Consider the following 16294-nt stretch of genomic DNA (forward strand, 5'->3'; position numbering starts at 1 on the left):
TGTAGAAAAGCGGAAGCTGTACTCGCAAAAAGTGCTGGTCAGAGCTTTTGACAAGAAGATGAACGCGATAATGAAAGGTTTGAAGCACTGTCGGAAGCAGAGGAAATCGGTGGATTTCCTCGTTTATTTGGGCCGGAAGCCGACTCTCGAGGTGGCAAGCAGACCCAAGAAGAGTGTTCGTTTCGAGGATGACCGATATTTTTTTCTGCATCTTCAGAGAGTTCCGGCAGTTCATCATCCTCTAGTTCCAGTGAGGATGAGAAAAGGCGGAAGAAGCGGAGAAAAAGCAAGAAATGCAGATTTGTGAACGAGTCTACAAGGCATGGGAGGCCATCTAGGAGTTCAGAGGAGGAGAGCTTGTGCTCTTCCGAAAGTGAACATATGAGCAAGAAGACCAAGGAGTTCAAGAAAGTTGGTCAGGCCGTCTGGTTTGAAATGTTTTCAGGCTACTAGGACACCCATCGAGCCCTTGAGTTTGTAGAGCAGTTTGACATCGCCTTCTCTGGAGGTTGGTTTAGGAACACTCCAGGTGCAAAGGCTGGCATCTTACTTGAAAGGAACTGCACAGACATGGTGGTCTACTTTGTTACGCAAAGCACCTGCTACGTGGGTAAAATTCAAGAAAATATTCACGTCAACTTCGATATTAGATGAATATGAAAGAGATGTTATCATGGCTTGGCATCACTTGAGAATGAATAAGAAAGATACATTGGATGACTACTGCCAGAGGCTTTGGGATACTTATTTGGTAGTGTCTTCGTTTTAGAAGATTACTTTGAGGGACAAGATTGAGCGGTTTTGTTTGGTTTGCCAAAAGAGATTCGAAAGTATTGTCTAGAAGAGAAGTCTGACTCTATTCAGAGACTTGCGGGACATACTAGTCAAAGATTTGGGATGCATGCCAGCTCATTGACTAGTGCCAATGGATAGGGCGCTAGAGGAGCAAGTGTCACAAATTGGTGTCGTGGCAGCCGGTACACTCACACACACATCCTCCCCGAATGGGAACTCCTGGAAATGCATGCAGTGACGTGGCAGGCTTGTACGGACCGATCCAGAAATTGCGGCGCCTTCTACAAGCTGGCTGACACGTGGCAGGCTATACGGATGTCCGTGTTTTGCGGTAGCTTTTGCTTTATTTTGGCTACGCAAATTGGAGAGAGAGAGAGAGAGAGAGAGAGAGAGAGAGAGAGAGAGAGAGAGAGAGAGAGTGCTTTTTTGCTTTTTCTTTGGCTCAAGAGAGCTTGAGAGAGGAAGAACATGCTTTTATTTACCAATACAACAGTTTGACATAGCTTTCTCAGGAGGGTTTTACTTTAAGGGAAATGCTCGAACTTGGTGGTCCACGCTTCTATTAAACAAGACAATGCCAGTCAAATGGCTGAAATTTAAAAGGCTTTTTATTTCTTCTTGGCTGACTCGAGAGTATGCACACGACATATGAACTGCTTGGAACCATCTTCGGACGACCAAGAAGGATACAGTGGACGCTTATTGCGAGAGATTCTGGAGCTCTTTTCTACCCGCCTCTTCATTTAAGAAGATCTCGTTCAAAGAACAGATTGAGCGGTTTACCTTGGTCTTTCTACAGAGATCCGAGATCACTGCTTAGAACAGAAGTCGGCTTTCATTCAAGAGCTGATGAGTCATGCGAAACGGGGTTTTGCCATTCACTCAGACAGTCTGTCCTACCCCATAGATGAAATCATGACGCAAAGGACCGAACAGACTTTGAAAAATGAAAGTAGAAAGAGGAAGAGCAACCCAGAAAAGAAAGAAAAGGATGCACGACCCAAACTCACTCCTCAAGAGAGAGCTCTTTACAGTAAAGAGGGGAAGTGTTTTGGATGCGGGAAACTGGGCATATCTCCGCGAAGTGCCCTAACCAGGCATCGAATGAATAGGATGAAGAGAGGCTAGAAAGTTTCAAAGCAGCTGAGAGATGTGGCAGAAAAGGCAGATTGAAAAAAGACAGAACTGGTACCACATTGCATGGAACTCCAACCGAATCAAATGAATGAAAGTACAAACTTTGCCGTTTTTAGAGCAAGGGAAAGATCAGGAAGCTCTTTTGAAGGAGCCAAGGCCAACTTCTTTTCACTTGAATTGGCGGCTCGATTTGAAATTACACCCGACAGATTGAGGCCACAGGCGGAGGTAGTTTTAGTGGCACCCGGACGGGATGTTGCCATTACCCCGATCATTGGCAAACTTCGTTTGCAATGACAGGGGTGTTTAGGGCACGAGGATTTCTACGTAATTTCCTTGGGAGGTTCTGACGTCCTACTCGAAATCCCTTGGTACCACAAGAACAACACCGTGGTTGACTACTGGGCCGAGAAAGCGACTTTGACAAATGAAGGGCTCAGAGATTGTACTTGATGAACTTCAGTTTCTTTACTCACTTTTTTTTTGGAGATAATTGAACGATGAATGAAGGTCGATTATGGTTTTGACCTGAACAAAGAACGCCAAGATTTTCTCTACACTCATGCCGATTGCTTTTTAGAGGGCCTGCCAGGCGAGTTGCTACTAGTTCATCCCGAGGATCATACCATTGATCTGATACTTGGAATCACACCACCAAACCGGCCACCTTACTGTGTGAGCCGAGCCCAGAGATACACCTGTTCGGGACACATTGTCTCAGCAGAGCAAGAGTGCAGATGGACCCAGCCAAGATAGAGATTATCCGTGATTGGCCCGATTTGGAGAATGTCCATGAAGTTGAAAGCTTCTTGGGCTTATGTTCTTCCTACCGGTGGTTCATCAGAAAGTTTGTAGAGGTTGTTTACCCCTTTGCATTTGTCGACATAGAAAGGAGTCCTTTTCTCGTGGGATCCACAAAAGTGACTGCCTTTCAGGAATGAAAACAAAATTTGACTACAGGACCAGTTTTTGACTTTGCCGGATTTGCAGAAGTCGTTTGAAGTATATTGTGATACTTGTGGTCGTAGTTTGGATGCGGTCTTGATGCAAGAAGGCCAATGATGTCATTGCCTATGAGAGCCGATTGTTTTCAAGGCCAGTATTGACAACACGGATTTATGAGAAAGAGCTTTTGGCGGTTATTCATGCTCTTACTTAGTGGCGACATTACCTACTCGGAGCGGATTTTACTGTCTTTATAGACCATCACAATTTACGCTACTTCTTGTCACAGAAGCAGCTATCGGAAGCAGATGCGGTGGGCGAACCTCTTGTCACAGTTTCACTTCCAGATTGTCCATGTTCACGGACATAAGAATTTGGTGGCAGATGCTTTGTTTCGGAAGCAGTTGGTTTTGGCTATTTCCGCGATACATCATAGGAGCTTCGAGGATATGGTTGATCAGTATGCCACGGATATTGATTTTGCAGACATTTTCACACGGATACGGGATGGGGAGACAGTAGCAGGATATATTCCATTTGGGATGGCTACTTGATGAGGAAAACCATGTTGTGCGTTACACACCCGTTGAGGGAAAAGGTTATGACCGAATGCCACTGTTTGTCTTTTACGGGTCACCGAGGCATTGCTACCACCTTGAAAGGGGTAGAGAGATACTTCTTTTGGCCGAGACTCAAGGATATGGACGAGTTTGTGCGCAGTTGCTTGGTATGCTAGAAGGTCAAGTTTGACAGACATAAAGCACAGGGATTGTTAGAGCCTTTGCCCATACCCACCCGCCCCTGGGAAAGTATTGCAATGGATTTCATTTTTGATCTCTCGAGAACACAGAGTGGTCACGATGGTATCTGGACTGTTACTGACAGATTTAGCAAGCAAGCTCATTTCATTCCAGTGAAGAAAACAGTCAAGCTGGATCACTTAGCGAGACTGTTTGTGACCCAGATCTTTAGATTACATAGCATGCCCGAGACTATTGTCTCTGACAGGGACCCCAGATTCACGAGTTTTTTATGGAAGGCTATTTGGGAGAACATTGGCACGCGGTTGTGTTGGGTTAAAGGCCTAAATAACCCCTTTTTGTACATTTTTATACTTTGTCCAGGTTCATATTAAAAATCACTTATAATAAAAGTGGGAAACCCAAAACTCACTTATTGAGTTTTTCCCAAAACGTGAGCCCTCTCTGTTCTGCTAGCGCTTCCTCTCCTGCTGGCCTTCGCCTCCCCTCTCTGCACACAAACTGCACTTCCTCGCGTGCTCTTTCACTTGCACACACCGCCGCGCGCTCATCAACTAGCATCAGAGCCCGATTAGGGTTTGTCCACAAACCTGCAAACGATGAATTTCAGCCAAGAAGGTCAACTTTCTCGCGAGATTTTGCAATTTCGTTGCCAAAGGACTTGTCCCGGGACACTAGAGAGCTCCCGGCAACCCAAATTGACCTAAAACAGGCTGAAACTAGGTCAAAAACAGGAAATTATAGGTTATGATAGCGAAAATACAGGTTTTGCAAATGATGTATTAAGGTGTGGGAATACTTTTGCTAAGTCCCCGCTACCCAAAAACCTTGAAATTGCCGAAAAACAAACCCTAAAACATGTGTTTTAAGCAAATTTCAGATTTACGCAGGTTTTTTTATGGTGTGATTACATTGGGGAAAGTGCAAATTGATGCAATCTACGCACATTTGACAAATTTTGTCGATGTATGACCATTTGTGGCTCAATTTCATGCAATTTTGATGCTACAAATTGGGGCTTTTGCGCTTACATGCTTCTAAAGGCTGTGTATTAGCCTTATGTATGTCTTTTGATGCTAAAAACAACTAAATTTGTTGTTTTCGAGCACAAATTCGCTCGCTGAAATTTCCTGCGCATAAATTTCAAAAATTGAATTTTGTGCCCAAATCGACCTATTTTGCCCCAAATTGCTCCTGTGACCATTTGGAGTTGTAGTGCGCATCTCTGTGAGGCTATACTCCGATTTTTGCGCATTTTGCCCAAAAATTCAGCGTATTATCCCTCTTATTTCGTGCAACTATGGCTTCATCTTCTTCGGATGTGAACCTCTTCGAGATTAGGAGGTTCGATGGTACAGGTTTTGATCTTTGGAAAGACAGGATTCAAGGAATCCTATTTATTAAGGATTGCGAAGGGGCACTTGAACAGGTGAAGCCACAGAATATGACGGATGAAGCATGGGTTAGCATGAACAGGAAGGCCGTTACATACATTAAAATGGCCATGACCGATGAGACCATCATTGATGTGAAAGGTCTCACGACTGCTTTTGATGTGTGGGAGAAGTTGAAGGGAATGTATGAAAATACAACGCATGTCAACCAGGTGCACTTGATGCGAAAACTTGTTGGCATGCAACTAGATGAGTCCAAGAGCGCGGCGGGCACTTGTCATTATTCGCAGGTACTTTGTCGCAGTTACAGGTTCTGGCTTGCCCCCTTTTGATGATAAGTTGAAAGCTATCTTCTTGCTTATGACCTTACCTGAGTCATGGGAAACTTTGGTGGTTTCGTTGTCCAATAACCCCAATTTAACCTTTGATGGTGGTAGGGGTTCTATCTTGAATGAAGAAATCAGGAGGAAAGCAAGTGGAGAGGGAGGCAACTCTGCCAATATGGTTAGAGGCAGGACAAAAAAGAAGAATGCTTATGCACAAAGGAGTAAGAGTAAGAGTAAAGAAAGAGGAAATGCAAGCAAAGGCAAGGGTGATGTGACTTGCTATCAATGTGGTAGGAAAGGTCACAAGAAACCCGATTGCAGGTACTATAAAGCTGAGTTAGAAAGGAAAAAGAATGGTGGAGATGAAAAGAAAGAGAAGAAGGAAGTCAAGGCAGATGCAGAGGATAGCTCAAAGGACAAAGAGAAGGCCAATGTGGCTTTTAGTGTCGTGATTGAGGAGCTGTCAGATGTAGAGGACATCTTGTGTGCCACTTTGTCAGATGATGATGCTTATGACTTTGATGCCTCTCTAAATGTTCATTCACAGGACATGTAGATCACCAAGAGTGATCTTATTGAGCTTTGTTGATTGTCAATGATACATTGTCCCAGACTTGGATTGTTGATTCCGGTGCTTCATTTCATGTGACTCCTATCAAGGAGTGTTTCTCTACTTTTGATGCGGACAAGCGTGGCCATGTATACCTTGGAAACAATCATGCATGTTCCATTGAGGGTATTGGCACTGTGCATCTCTCCATAGATGGCACAAATGAGCTTGTCTTGCATGATGTTTGATATGTGCCGGGAATCAAGAAGAAGTGTCTGCTTTCTGTTGGTCAGATGGATATGCATGGTTACAGCATCTTGTTTGAGAGAGGGTCATGGAAAATGACAAAAGGCTCAAGGCTGATTGTAAAGGGCACAAAGAAAGGGACACTTTATTGCATGCATGGAAAGGCCGTGTTGCGCAAGTTTATTGCATTGGCTGGAATGAACTCTCACATGGAGTTGTGGCTCAAGAGGCTTGGCCATATGAGCCAAAAGGACCTTTCTAAGCTTTGTACTTTGAACAAGCTTGATGCTAAAGGCACAAAGCTTGACTTTTGTAATGAATGTCAATATGGCAAGCAAGTAAAGCGTTCTTATTACTCTGGTGTCTCTCGTAAATCTTGTGTGCTTGATCTTGTACATTCCGATGTATGTAGCATGCCTACTAAGTCTATGGGTGGTGCATGTTATTTTGTCTCCTTTGTTGATGATCATTCTAGGAAAATTTGGGTTTATTTGCTTAAGTCTAAGGATGAAGCCTTTGTTGCGTTTAAGAGATTTCATGCATTTGTGACCACCCAAACAGGTAGAAAGCTAAAATGCTTGCGTACAGACAATGGGGGGGGGTACAAAAGTACTGAATTTAACAAGTTTTGTGAAAATTTGGGCATTAAGAGGGAGCTTACTGTACCATACAGCCCCTCTTCTAATGGTGTGGCTGAAAGATTCAATAGGACACTTTGTGAGAGGGTGAGATGCATGCTGTCCACAGCTAATCTCTCTCATGGATTTTGGGGAGAAGCTTTGAAAACTGCAGTGCATATATGCAATCGATCCCCTCACATGTCTTTGAAAGGTGACATCCCTGAAGAGGTTTGGTCTGGCAAGCCTGCTTCATATGATCACTTACGCATTTTTGGTTGCGAAGCTTTTGTGCATGTTAGACCTGAGTTGAGGAGTAAACTAGATGCGAAGTCCATTAAAGGCCTCGTCATGGGATATGGTGAAGAAGGCGAAATGGGTTATAGGATCTGGTTACCTTAGCTCAAAAGGGTTGTACGCAGCCGGAATGTTGTTTTTAATGAGGCAAGGCTGTTTCAAAACAATTGTGCCTCAAAGCATGACCATAAAAGGGTGAAATTTCAGCATGCCCAGCCACTTGTTAGGCCTATTTTTGACCCTCAGGATGCACCACAAATGGCTGAAAATGTAGATGATCCAGTGGTGTTCGAGCCAAATGATGTTGGACAGCAAATTGAGGCTCCTGAAGGGCATTTGCAGCCAAGAAACAATGCTGAAAATGGTGCTGAAAATGATGTACAACAGCCCATTGTTGATGATTTTGTAGTGCCACCTGATGTAAACCCATTGCCGGATAATGTGGATCATTGGGTGAGGCGGTCTACTCGTCAAAGACGGCCTGTGAGTCGATATGACCTCTCTTTGCATTACATTATGTTGACAGATGAGGGAGAGCCTCTTACGTATAAAGAGGCAAAGACATGTGAGCACAACGACAAGTGGGAGCTTGCTATGCAGGAAGAGATTAAAGCTTTGCATGCTAATCATACTTGGGATTTGGTTGAATTGCCCAAAGGAAGGAAGCTATTCCTAACAAATGGATGTATAAAATCAAAACCGTTGATGCAAAACCCAAGGCAAGGCTTGTGGCAAAGGGATATGTTCAAACCAAGGGCATAGACTTTCAGGAAGTGTTCTCTCCTGTTGTGAAGATGACCACTTTGCGTGTATTGTTTGCCATTGTGGCTGCTCTTGATTTGGAAATGGACCAAATGGATGTACATACCGCTTTCTTGCATGGTGATGTGGAAGAAGAGCTTTACATGGAGCAACCCGAGGGTTTTGTCATCCCTGGCAAGGAACATTTGGTATGTATGCTCAATAGAAGCTTGTATGGGCTGAAACAATCATGTAGACAGTGGTACAAGAAGTTTGTTCGCTTCATGCTTAAACATGGTTACAAAAGAAGCCATGCAGACCATTGTTTGTATACCAAACGTGATGAGGATGGCAGCCCGATCATTCTTGTGCTCTATGTAGATGATATATTGATAGCTGCAAAGAAAAGAAGCGTTGTTGATGCTCTTAAAGGGCAGCTGAAATTTGCGTTTTCAATGAAAGACCTTGGGGCAGCTGAACATATACTTGGAATGCGTGTTACACGGCAAAGAGACAAGCACCTATTGTATTTGTCGCAAGAAAAGTACATTGAAAAGGTGCTGGACAGATTTAACATGGCTGAAGCAAAGCCTCTTGGTGTGCCATTACAGCCATATGTTAAAATCTCCAAGGATGATTGTCCCAAGTCAAAGGAAGAAGCCAATGACATGCAAAGTGTGCCTTATGCTTCAGCTTGTGGTTCACTTATGTATGCTATGGTTGCTACTAGGTCTGACATAGCCCATGCAGTGGGAGTTGTGAGCCGGTTTATGGCTAATCCAGGCAGGTTGCATTGGGATGTAGTGAAGTCCATTATGAGGTACTTGAAAGGGACTAAAAACAAATGCCTCTGCTATGGTAAAGGACCAATGGATCCATTATGAGGTACTTGAAAGGGACTAAAAACAAATGCCTCTGCTATGGTAAAGGACCAATGGAATTGAAAGGATTTTGTGACTCTGACATGGATTTTGTGACTCTGACATGGCTGGTGATGTGGATACACGGAAATCCACAAGTGGCTATGTATTTAGTCTTGCGGGAGGTGTTGTTTCATGGTGTTCTAGATTGCAAAAGATTGTTGCATTGTCTACTACAGAGGCTGAATATATTTCAGCCACTGAGGCTTCCAAAGAAGCTATTTGGTTAGCACGCCTATGCAGTGAGTTTGGCTTGCCTGCCAAGGCACCTATGCTTGGTTGTGATAGCCAGAGTGCTATATGTCTGGCAAAGAACGCCATGTTTCATGCACGCACAAAGCATATTGATGTGTGGTATCACTTCATACGAGAAGTGGTTGAGGATGGCCTTATTACATTGGTTAAGGTCCATACATCACAAAATCCAGCCGATGCTCTCACTAAGTGCTTACCCAAAGCACAACATCATCTATGCATAGAGATGGTGGGAGTCACGTAGCTTAAAGGCGCCATTTATGCCTTTAAGTGGGAGGTTGTTGGGTTAAAGGCCTAAATAACCCCTTTTTGTACATTTTTATACTTTGTCCAGGTTCAATATGAACCTGGACACTTATAATAAAAGTGGGAAAACCCAAAACTCACTTATTGAGTTTTCCCCAAAAACGTGAGCCCTCTCTCTTCAGCTAGCGCTTCCTCTCCTGCTGGCCTTTGCCTCCCCTCTCTGCACACACACTGCACTTCCTCGCGTGCTCTTTCACTTGCACACACTGCCGCGCGCTCATCAGGTTGCAGTTCTTGTCATCTTTCCACCCGCAGACTGACAAGCAATCTGAGATTGCCAATTCAGTGGTACTAGATTTATTGAAGTCTTACATCTCGGATTAGAAGACTCAATGGGAAAAGTATTTACCTTTGGTGGAATTTTCCTACAACAACACGATACAGTCTTCGACGGGGAAGACGCCATTTGAGATTATTGATAAGCAACTGGTCCAAAAAGTACTAGCGTCAAAATTTGCCAGCACATTTTGCGGAAATCCGTACAACTGCCACATCAACAGTGTCAACGCGTTTTGCGGAAGTCTGCCGCATCAGCACTGTCAGCGGAAAATCCGGGCTGTCTGTATAGCTGCCATGTCATTAGTTTCTGCGCAAGTATTTTGTGTGTCTGAGGGTCCAACTTTATTTTAATTTCTTTTGTCACTGGGTCCCATCGGACGGGGTCCCATAAGTTGATAGGACTACTTCTTCTGCTGTTGCTCGTTCTTCTTAGGGTTTAGGCCCTTTGGCCGAGACCTGCAAGTCGGCTCCGTTCTTCAATGGCTTGACACGTCAGCAATTTGTGACAGGGAATGTCACAAAGTGATGTCGTGGCATGATCAACTGGAAGAGAAATGGCCGAGTGGACGAGAAATTGAACTGACCAACTTGAAGAACTTACGGAGCGACGGCCGTGGGCCTAAAACTCTAAAAACCCAAAGCTGGAACCCTGAAGTTGATTTCCGTAAAAGACGTAGTGCTAACATGGCAGATTGAACGGATGCTGACGTGGCAGGGTTGTACAAATTTTTCGCATTTTGCGTTGGCTGTGCCATGTGGCAGGCTGCACGGATTTCCGCAATTTTTGCTAGCTTTTGGGAGCAAATGCTTTTAGAGTTTGGTGCTTTTGAACTGATTGCTTTTGGGGCTCTGCTTTTGGACATCCCTTCTAATGTCTATAAGGACCCTTGGGGCCTCTCAATGCAGAGCATCTGGACACAGAGTCTTGAGAGCAAAGGACCCTCGGAAGTTGTACCTTGATGTGAGCAATAATAAAGAAATATCGAAAGGAACGCCAATCTTTGGGGCGAGCGCTTCGGTGCGAAACTCCGTTGTGCTCTCTCTCTCTCTCTCTCTCTCTCTCTCTCTCTCTCTCTCTCTCTCTCTCTCTCTCTCTCTCTCTCTCTCTCTCAGAGTAAAGTTCAGTGATTTTGAAGTTCCTATTTGTGTGTTGCGATTGTGAGTGGTCTCGACTTCATCTTCATCATCCAAGAAGCGAACTTGTTTTACTCCTTCCCTAGACTTGTAGCATCCAACAACAGTTTCTTCACCTTGCTCGCCATAGACTTGTACTCCCTGTGCATGTAAAGTCTCTCCTTCACCATGTATATGGATAGATTCAGTAAGAGACTTTCGCTTTCTCTTTATAATATCAATTATTTCTTCGTGAAACTCCCGCTTCCCTATGCCAAGGATCTCATCCAAGGTAGTTTCCATCTTACTATTCAAAATCCTCTCTTCCAAAACCTTTTTGAGATCTGTTGCTGCCTCTATATCAGATTGGAGCTTGTAGGCCAGACCCTTTGCTTTAGATTTCGTTGCTTCCTTTTTTTTTTTTTTGGTAGCTTCTTGCATAGGCACTTCATGTGTAGGCATCCCTTGTGGAGAACTTGATCTAGGAGGCACTGTGTCGTTTCTACCTCCACTCCTCGTGGCCCTTTTTGAAGACCCTTCATCCCCATTTTCACGTCTATGTTTCTCTTCAACAACAACCTCATCGGCTTGACATTTGGCAATGTACACATGCATTGGCAAAGAATCTATAGGGTCATTCCAACCTGTTTCTAGCCGAATGCAATCTCCAGCTTCATGCAAAACCTCTTAAGTCATCTTGCCCTTCATAACAGATTCTATTGCGCATAGCCACAAGTCTCCAATATCATTGGATGATGCTTCTTCTCCAAACTTGACTCCTTTCTTGTTAATAGGCTCCACCTTCAACCCATAGGCGGTTGCCTCAATCATCGAGTTGCATGGCTAGTAGCCATGTCCTCAACTAGCTTCTTCATCCCGCCTTTTCCAAAGTTTGCCCCCAAGAGCTTACCTGTTTCACTTAAGTGAATCTTACCATCTTTAAGAAAACGAGCTCCTTCATCAAGGCATCTTTGAAACTTTCATAATCCCTCCTTGCATGATCAATGCTATCACACCATATGCATCTATTTACAAAGCCTTCTCTGTTTTGAGGTCGTTGCCCTATAGATTGACCCGATAGTTGCTCCTTTTCTTCTAGCCTTGTAAGCTTTAACTTTAGCTCTTGCATTCCTTTAACAACATCATCTAGGATGGACTTGTCACTCTTCGGAACCACAATAACAAGCTTTATGGGACTCTCAGGAACGCTTAGGGCTTGAGTAGGGTTAACTATCATCTTGTCTCTTCGTCGTCGTCGCTTGGCTAGCAGTGAAATTGCATCTTCAACCTCATTCCAATCAGTCTTTAAGCTTTGTTCCGCATCCTTATTGTTGCTAATTGGACTATTTTCTTATTTTTAATGATTAATCTTTTTTTTAAAGGATATTTTATTGTGTGCACTAAGAACTGTTAAAAGATTGTAGCTACAGGAACTGCCATCAAGAACGGACAAGGAACTGCCATCAAGAACGAACAACTCTGATGTGTCATTTGATGGGTGGCGGTAAACATCGCGAAGGAGTTTCCGTAAGTTCGGTGGAAAGGGCCGGGTTACGAGTGCCCCTGATGCGTCACATGATGGGTGACGGGTGCATCAGAAAGGGGGCATTCCGTAGGCTAAGGAGGAAATCCGAACTGAGTAAGAAAATACGCGTAAGAACGCAAACACAAGAATAAAGATGGGTTCAATGAAGCTTTTTACGAAAAGCAGGAACATTCGCGGGAGGGCACATGCTTTCCCGCGAGGAGTCTGTGTCTGCATTGCATCTGTGCCGTGTTCTGCACCCGGGGACGCCTGGAATGTGTTCGTGTAGCATTATTTTCACTAACTGAGTGAGTTTTTAAAGTTTGAACAGGTTCACACTTTATTTTATTAAGTGGCCAGTCACTTTTAAGTGACCAACCCTTTTATTAATAAAATAAATCAAGGCTCTAAAAATCCAGCGCTAATAAAGCTACGCAGGCTGAATCTGCGATCTCTCTCTCTCCTCTCTCTAAAAAGCGCCAGCTTCAGCGATCCTTCTCTCTCCTCTCTCTAGGGGCGCCAAGTTCTGCTTTTTCGGCTGCTATTCCCGCCGGGTGCAAGGGCCTATAAAAGGGCAGCAAGCGTTCAGTTTTTGACATGCCGGAAGCAATAGAAAGTGCTAGCGCTGGGATTCTGGAGTAGAGGATGGCGACGGAAATTGCAAGTGTTCGTGTGACGGCTGAGTACAGAGGTCGTTTCTCTGAGCAAGGAGCGATAGGTATAAGGTGTTGATACGCATTGAGAATTGTTGCTTTGTGTGGTTTGTTTTGCAGGAACCTCCCGTCTTACGGGAAAGCCCCTCACGGGAAGTACGGCTTTACGCCTAAGTCCCTTACGAGAAAGTACGGCTTCGCGCCTAAGTCCCTTACGGGAAGGAACGGCTTTGTGCCCAAGCCCTTTACGGGAAAGCACGACCTTCGGGTCTAAGATTACAGAATGGAGGGGTTTCCTCAGGTTTTCGTGCTTGTATAAGAATTCTCCCTGAATAAAGAATACTCTTAACGGGGGGGGGACCAGCCCATCTTCTGGTCCTCAATAGTGTGTCGATCTTCTCCCTTCTCTCATGTTTGCAACGTATTATATTTTTCAGATTTCTAAGTGCTTGTGGCTCCCATTTTGTGACACTTATCCTCAAGGAGTAGCTCTAACTTCTCTTGAATCTCTTTACCTGCAGCCTGCTAAAAGAGCTCTGTCTTCTGCAAGTTTAGGGTAGGCTTTTAAGCATAGTCACAAGCAACGCATTCCGGGACGGGGGACGGGGGACGAGGCTGAAATGGATTTTTAGTCTAAAAAAGAGGGCGGGACGGCAAGTGGGGACAAGAAGCCCGAAAAAGGGCGTCCCTTGTGACTATGCTTTTCAGTCCTTGAAATTTATCATAGCGGCGTTCAAGTTCCCTTAGTAGTTCGGTAGGCGAAAGCCCCTCTTTTGGCTGAACTACCCACTCTTAAAAAGTCCTCTTTGTTACCCTTTTGGAGTCCTCCACGAAATACTCTTCCTTCAAGGCTAATTTGAATGCTTCCCAATTTTCCCCATGATCACTTGATGCAGCTCCATCTCCTTTACATACCCACAAAGATACTTTGTTACATCTTTAGCATTGAATTGGTCTATTTTCTTTACCACTAATTGGAGCGCTTTGGTTGAGGAAAGCTCCCTCCTTTCAATAGCTTGTTGCTGCTGCATAAACACCACAGGCTTGAAACGTTTGCATTGTGACTGGATCAAACCGCACCCCCTGTTGCTCTTGTTGCTCCATAGCTTTAAAGCTTTGATTTGAAACTTTTTATGAAGCTTTTGAATCCTCACCCTAGCCTACTTCGCGTTGGGTTCACCAAAATGTGTCAAGAAGTGTGCAATGCGGTTAGGAAGGCCGCGAGCCTCTGACTGTGAGAGTTCGCAGCAAAGTCAAGCAAGTCGCAAAAGATTTGAAGCTAAAAACACACTCAAAAAGAACAAAACTCTAGCCATGAAAGCTCTTCTTTGAAAAAGAACCAAGATTAACTCAAAACTCTTGTGTGTGTGAAGACTAGGTGTAGCTCCCAATTGCACAGATGTAGTGCTCTTTCGATCTGTTAAAAAAACCCTAAATTGACACTTCGATTCTTTGTCGTGACCATTTCACGGAAGCTTCAGAACTTCATTGGAGAAGCCCAAGTAGTTATTTGAGGAGGGGAAACCCTAATTGGTGGCGTCACAGCCTCAAAACACGTAGTGGAAGTAGCACGGGGTTGCATTAGCACCCTGGATTGGAACGGCTGTATCTCCTTGCTTATATGCCCAAATGAGCTCACTCTTGGCTCTATAAATTCCTGAGCAACGAAGGCACCGTCTTTGATGTGGCATTTTGAGCCATTTTTTGATAGTTTTGAGCTATTTTTGACCAATATTAGCCCTTTTTAGTCCAAAAATATCCCTTTTTGTCCGTAAAATGCCAAAACGAGTTGGGAAAAATCCCTAAATTTGTGGAAACATACTATTAGGCTCCAATTTCATATTGAACCTCATTTTTCCACTTGGAAAGCACTTTGGACATGTCCTTTACACCCCCGCATGAAACCTGCTATTTTTGGTTGAGATCGCCTGCATAAAACCTTATAGGAAAAACGAGCGTGCCACTTCAAAACACTTGACATTTGTACATTCCTAAAGCAAATTAGGCATGCTTTAATGTGGGAAAACATGCAACGGTGCCGCTTCCCGGGCCTCGCCTACCCGGCAAGGTATGCACACGCTTGCAACCGTGGCATCTGTTTTCGCATATATCACACTATGTACATTGTAGCATTTGGTCCCACACATCAAAAGCATTAAGATTGAGGTCGATATTTCTAGATTCACATTTCACACGTGCCACGGCACGACGACATCTCCTCTTCTAGTGTCAAGTTAATAATGGTAGGTGTGGATGTTGTCTCCTTGCCTTTCCCTTTCTTGGCAATCTCAATCCATTTCTCGGCCTCATCCGCTTTCTATTGAGTCTTTGTGATAACATCCACCCAAGAAGTCATCATTTCTTTGTGTTTCTCCTCCTCTTTAATGGCCCGCACGTGCTCTTTGATCGTGTTGAGTTCTTCAATTAAAGCTCTCCCTCTTCAAGTGTGTTTCGTGATTGCACCTTTGCAAGAGTAATGCAATCTCTGCATCTTGGGGAGTCACACATGTTTATCTTGCTTTTCTGAGCCGACACGCATTCTTCGAGTGTCTTTATTGTGCCTAGGAGGTTGTAATTAATTTTGTTGATGGTCTCACACATTTCTTCTTTGCATTTTTGAATGGCCAGCTCCAAAGGGTCGTCCTTGTCCACTTGCTTCTTCATGTTCGAGAAGCACACTGGGAGAGGGAGAGGTAGAGAGAAAAAAGGGTAGAAGAGACCACACTATGTAGATACGTGTTTCCTCATTATGTATACATGTGTATTGTACTCCCACATCATGCATACATGCTTATGCCACACCCATCTACATTCTCTGCAATTATGAAATTATTGAAAATTTGCACTTCCGAATTTTTGAAAGGCTGAAAATCTGATAATTTCCTGCCCCTCTCTGCAGGATCTGCCCTGCTGAAATCTGCACTAGTAAGGCTGAGCATGAGGGGGCGGGCTAAGCTGAGGGTGGTGCGCGTGAGAGAGAGAGAGAGAGAGATATGAAATGTTATATTAACGTCTTCAAAAGGCCAAAATGACCTATGAGACCAAACTGTTACAAAATTGTGAATCTAATACCATGTCTGGGTACAAAAAGACACAAACAAAAATATGGCTCGAATCCTATGCTGTAGTCTCCGTCGATGCTGTGTAGCTCCTCTCCTCAATCGTGGCCGTATGGATCTCCGTAGCTCCAGTGCTCGGTCGATGAGAGTGCCGGTAGTGGTCGAATGAGTGTGGACCGAGCTCTGCAGTGATGGCTGCTCCTCTGGCTGTCCCATATCTAGTGAAAAGAAATCTGTAATCCGTCTCTGGGACTGTCTCTCTCTAGCTCTCCTCAGTAAAGTGTCTATATCTGTGTAACTCAAGTAGATATAGCCCAAGACATCTCTGAAAGGACCGAAACCCTCTCTGAATAAGCAGTGGAAACGGCCTCAAAT

The 16294-nt window shown here is 44.2% G+C and overlaps 1 protein-coding gene across 1 annotated transcript in view; it reads left to right on the top strand.

Moving 5' to 3' along the window:
• The window catches only part of GLYR2 (glyoxylate reductase 2), a 125370-nt gene that overhangs the window by 65220 nt on the left and 43856 nt on the right, over nt 1-16294 (top strand). The gene's annotated exons all lie outside the window — the stretch shown is intronic.

Source organism: Adiantum capillus-veneris, chromosome 13 (genome assembly GCF_014529385.1).
Source record: "Adiantum capillus-veneris isolate H3 chromosome 13, ASM1452938v2, whole genome shotgun sequence".
Classification (NCBI taxonomy): domain Eukaryota; kingdom Viridiplantae; phylum Streptophyta; class Polypodiopsida; order Polypodiales; family Pteridaceae; genus Adiantum; species Adiantum capillus-veneris.